The sequence below is a fragment of the Megalobrama amblycephala genome, linkage group LG11 (assembly GCF_018812025.1).
Source record: "Megalobrama amblycephala isolate DHTTF-2021 linkage group LG11, ASM1881202v1, whole genome shotgun sequence".
In the NCBI taxonomy this organism is placed as follows: domain Eukaryota; kingdom Metazoa; phylum Chordata; class Actinopteri; order Cypriniformes; family Xenocyprididae; genus Megalobrama; species Megalobrama amblycephala.
The window spans coordinates 5,777,597-5,783,596 of NC_063054.1; positions in this window are offsets into that span (position 1 = coordinate 5,777,597).

A 6,000-nucleotide genomic window follows, 5' to 3' on the forward strand; every position below is an offset into this window, starting at 1 on the left:
TTGCAGGGCTGAATTAGCTTGTTCCGCTGCGAGGCTCATTCGACAAAGGTTTCTTCTTCTTTGTTGTCGGAGTTCCGCAAGGAGAAGATCTTCGCGCTAAAAGAGAAAGATTCTGAAGCCTACGGTGGCATTTGCCTGCTTAACAGGCTGGTAACCCCACCCAATTCAGCGGGCTGCAGTGCCATAGGCTCGTGCAGTTTCACTGCATGATTCAATCAGGCTTCAGTATTCGGAGAAAAAAGAAGTTTTCCCATAGCATCTATTACAAAGCAATACGAGTGAACCGTATCAATAGGGATCTATCCTTTAGTAAACTGTTTTTAATAGTATAATATCCTAATACTTATACTGTCTACAGCAGTGAATCCCAACCTTTTTTGAGTAATGGACCCCCGTCATATTTGGAACCGTCCTCAAGGACCCCAGAATAAAATTGGTTCATTGGTACTATTAATGCCTTTGTGAACGACCAAATGCAATCAAGTATAATTTACTACTACGTTAGTTGGACTTGTTCTATATTTTGTCATTTTGTTATATATACATATATTATCTTCTTCTTTTATGGAAACATGTCAAATGACAAAATATACAAAAATTCATATTCAGATATTTTATATGGACCCCATGGCATTATGTCAAGGACCACTAGTTGGACTCCTGGTTGAGAAACACTGGTCTACAGTACATATACTGTACACAGTAAACAGTGTTGCCAAGTTTGCAGTTTTCCTGCAGAACTGGGGTACTTTTACATTGTTGCCACGGGTTGACGCAACCCCCTGGAACGCTATTGACAACATAGTCTAATAAGCCTGAAATAACTAAAACACACATATCAGGTACAGTAGTTTTGATTTTATTTATAATATAAATATATAAATTAATTAATCTGTCGTTACTACTAGGGATGCTCAATCGATCGGCTGCAGATTGGTATCGGCCGATAATTACATTCTATGATTAGATCGGTAGTCATTTTGGACTCATAAACCAATTGCAATTTGATGATGTAAAATCTGGAAATAGTTGCCGCTGATGCACATTTAACACATTTAAACATTTAAACATTTATGTGTATATATATATATATATATATATATATATATATATATATATATATATATATATATATATATATATGAGGCTTTTGCGCCACGTTTTCCATCATCATTTGAAAGTTCAACCAATGGTAACTAGATCTTCGATCTTAGATCACTAGAGGTTTTTGGACTTTTAATAAAAAGCCTGCCTTGGTTCCAAATGCCATAACTTTTGATTGCTTTGAGATATCAACAGATGATATTATTAGCTGTGTTTCCACTGTTGGGCCAAAGGTGAGCATGCTAGTGTGTGCCAAGGCCAGTCGCATTTCCACTGTCACTTCCGAGGCTTGATCAGGCCTCGTCGGGGCTTCCTCAGGGTCAGCGGCCAGGGTTTATTGGCCCACCGAATACCTTGGTCCAAAGCGGGCCAACTGGGGCTCAAGGAGTGGTCATAAACAGAGACAGAATTTACCTGAGTCAGGAGATGGTCTACACCACTGTTCATTCCCATGTTATTATATCAGACTACCAGCTAACCTCAACATTTAAGACATTTAAAACTGTTTTCAGCTCAAAACTCACTTTCAGAAACCAGCAAGTGTTTGAAATAACTTAATTGCGTTCTGATGGGGATTCTGATCACTGTATGAGGCAGAAATATTTTATATGCAATGCTAAAGGCTATTTATGATACTCATTGCGATAATAAATACAAATATTTATGAAAAATACCAGAAACTACTTGAGGAACGTAGACAACTCATATATGATTATAATCGTGTATTTATTTGGTTTAATGTTTTATCTGTCTCTTTCCTGTGCCTTTGTTGATACCGGACTAATGCATCCGTATATCTGTCACACACTCTGGTTAACTCGTATAACTTATAACTCCTGTTTTCTTCTCATGGGCTCCCTCTGTTGCTCTGGGTGAAAGAATAACAGTATAGAGAGACGGAGAGATCACTCAAACCTCCTCGGATTGCAATCATTGCATAATTCCAAGGAAAATTAATAGAAATTGATCAGAAATGTGACGTAAACATATGATATTTTATCAATATTTTTCTAAAGTGTAAGCCTTTGGATTTTAAAGTCTTAATGGAGTTGTTTTGTGCATTCTTGTGATCATAAATAAATGGAAGCAGCTGCAGCCGCATAGGTATGTGTTCTTATTTTTATGTGAAATGGTAAAAAACAGTTCCCTTTCATGGGAACTGTCGACGCTACGTCATATGACGTTGTGGGAACCCTCTGCGTATTTGCGTCGTGAAGCACTCTTGTATCTAACCAATGATAAGACGAGACGTCAGAGGCAGGTGACGTCACGGACCAGGAAACTATAAAGCATACCCAGAACAAAGAACGCTAGCTTCTGTTGTCTTCAGCAAGCGCTCTATGTTATCTCGAGTGTCTTATTTGGTGTTGTTTGTCTGCTTTATATATAAAGTCACGATCTCTTCGGACAAGAGCATCTGTTGCACCACACTCATATATATATATATATATATATATATATATATATATATATATATATATATATATATGCAGTATCGTGTTTTCAGCCCCGAGACATCTACGTACAGCAATATTATGGGGCTGAAACAGCACGGATATGGGGCAATGCCTCGGGCTGAGGAGACACTTGCGAGCTATCTCTCGCCCGAGTCTGCATCGTCCCTAAAAACCCAGACGCTGCCCACCAAGCCCCTAAAGACAACACCGGGTTTGGTGAGCAAAGCTTATTCGGCGGCAGGTCAGGCGGCGGCATGTCTCCATACCATGTCGATCCTCCAAGCATATCAAGCTGACCTGCTGGGGGAGATAGATGAGAGAGGGGAAGCCACATTTGAATGTATCCAAGAGATAAGAAAAGCGACTGTTCTAGCTCTCCTGGGCCACCAAGGAGACGGCCAAGTCAATAGGCCATTCTATAGCAGCCCTGGTGGCCATGGAGAGGCATTTGTGGCTAAATCTTTCTGACCTGAGAGACAGGGACAAACCTGCTCTCATGGATTCGCTGCTCTCTCCTGTGGGCCTTTTCGGCGATGCCGTAACATCGGTCGTCGAGAGGTTCCAGGAGACGACAAAGCAATCAGCGGCGTTCCAGAGATTTCTTCCCCGCCGCATCAAACACCCCCCCGAGGCTGCTGAGCGGGAGTCCACGAGCTCCTCAGCGCACAGAGCGCAACGAAAAGCCAGTGTGGCCACCCACGCTCCTCCACAGAAAGCTTGGGGATCGGGGCGGTCAGCACAGGCGAAGCCTTCAAGTGGTAAAACGGATCTGAGGACCGTTATTATCAGCAAGAAGGCTTCAAAGAGGTCCTGACGCTTGTGGTCCAGGAGAGGGTCTTGTGTTAAAATATCAGACACCCTTCCCTCTTCAGCGCCCTCAGGGGGCCGTCATGCCAACCCTGCCACCCAGTGTGTGTCAGGGCGTAGCGGTCTCCACTGACTCCACTTGATTCGTCTGTTCTCTGCTGGTGCGCCGTTTCAGGGCGTCGAATCAAGTGCTCAAAAAACACCAGAGGCCAGTCTCGAGAGACTGGTTCCCTAAGTAAATTTTCTGGCGGAATGGAAACTTCTACCGAATATATCAAAAAGGGGGCTGCTCACTATAGAAAAGGGTTACAAAAAAACTCGCCCGCCCAGATTCAACTGGGTCCTTCCCACAGTGGTGACCCCCGAGCAGTCTCTGGTTATGGAACAGAAAGTTATGACGCTCTTGCAAAAAGGAGCTATAGAAAGGGTTTCTCCTCCCAGCAAGCTGTCAGGGTTTTACAGCCGTTACTTCATTGTTCCAAAGAAGGATGGAGGACTACATCCTATCATAGATTTAAGTGTGCTAAATCGATCCATACAAAAGCTCAAGTTCAAGATGTTAACACTCAAACAGATTGTCCCACAGATCAGGTCCGAGGACTGGTTTGTGGTGATAGACCTGAAAGATGCTTACTTTCATGTGTCCATCCATCCTCAGCACACAAAAGTTCCTCAGGTTTGCTTTCGGGGGTGAAGCTTACCAATACAGGGTTCTTCCCTTCGGCCTATCCTTATCACCCCGCACATTTATGAAGTGCGTGGATGCAGCTCTGGCTCCACTGAGACTCCAGGGCATCTGCGTATTGAATTATATTGACGATTGGTTGATCATAGCTCAATCAGAGCATCTAGCAGCTCAACATTGAGATGTTGTTCTGTCTCACATGAAGAGGCTTGGGCTGAGGCTCAATGCCAAGAAAAGTGTGCTGGTTCCAACTCAAATTGCCAACTACTTAGGGGTAGTTTGGGACTCCACCACGATGCAGGCACATCTGTTTCCTGCTCGTGTGAGTTCCATTCTTGGAGCCGTGAATGGGGTGAAGTTAGTCACTCACTGTAAAACAGTTTAAAAGAATGTTGGGTCTCATGGCAGCTGCATCCAACGTGATAACTCTTGGCCTTCTGCACATGAGGCCCTTACAGTGGTGGCTCAGGACCAAGGGGTTTTCTCCGAGGGGAAATCCTCTCCGCACGATCAAAGTCACGCGGCGATGCCTTCGTGCTCTGACCGTGTGGAAGAAGCCTTGGTTCCTGTCCCAGGGACCCGTGTTAGGGACTTCTCGTCATCACGTAATGCTTACGACGGATGCTTCCCTCACAGGCTGGGGGGCGATCATGAGTGGTCGCTCAGCTCAGGGTCTATGGGGGGACCATCAGCGTTCCTGGCACATAAATCGGCTGGAAATGATGGTGGTATTTCTTGCATTAAAATACTTCCTCCCAGACCTGAGGGGCCATCACATGTTGGTTCGCACGGACAACACATCGGTGGTCTCATACATCAACCATCAGGGGGGTCTGCGGTCTCGCCAACTTTGCAACTTGGCCCGTCGGATCCTCCTGTGGGCCCAAGGGAAGCTGGGTCTGGATGCCATGGTGCAGATGTGGCCGAGGCTACGTCTGTACGCATTTCCCCCGTTCGCTCTGCTCCCGGGAGTTCTGGAGAATATACGCCAGGAAGGGGTCAGTCTAATATTGGTAGCCCCGTACTGGCTAACCAGGATATGGTTTTCAGACCTAGTGTCACTCTTAGATGGCTCCCCAATGGAGCTTCCTCTCAGGCAGGACCTCCTGTCTCAAGCGGGCAGCACAATAATTCATCCACACCCAGAACTGTGGAAGCTGTGGGCCTGGCCTCTGATGCTGGTCTCCCAACTGAGGTTGTGGAGACCATTCTTCACTCCAGAGCTCCCTCCACGAGGAAGCTGTATGCATATAAATGGAAACTGTTTTCTACTTGGTGTAGACAACGTAATATGGACCCTGTCCATTCTTCTATCAGCCTTGTGCTACAATTTCTCCAAGAAAGATTCTCGGATGGTTTATCTCCTTCAAACTTGAAGGTCTATGTTGCAGCTATTTCAGCCTATCATGCTCCTCTGGGGGATTCCTCGGTGGGTCGAGACCCCCTCGTTATACGCTTCCTCCGTGGTACCCTGAGGTTGAGGCCTTCAGTGCGTACAAGAACTCCGGCCTGGGACTTGGCCGTGGTACAGGAAGGGTTAGCTGAGGCTCCCTTCGAACCACTAGAGGAAGTTTCAGAGAAATTCCTCACCCTAAAGACTATATTCTTGTTGGCTATTTCATCTCTTAAAAGGATAGGAGATCTCCAAGCACTTTCAGTTGCTCCCTCGTGTCTGGAATTTGCACCTGGAATGGTCAAGGCATTCCTACACACTAGACCAGGCTCACTCAATCTGCTCTGCCCAGTGAGGGCTTTGGATGCATATGTCCACAGAGCTGCCCTGTGGTGTAAAACAGATCAGTTATTTGTATGTTACGGGTCTCCTAAGAAAGGAGGCCCAGCGTCCAAGCAGAGGATGAGCAAGTGGGTGGTTGAGGCTATCTCACTTGCATATGAAGTGGCCGGTCAGCCATCTCCACTAGCTGTCCGCGCCCATTCTACCAGGTG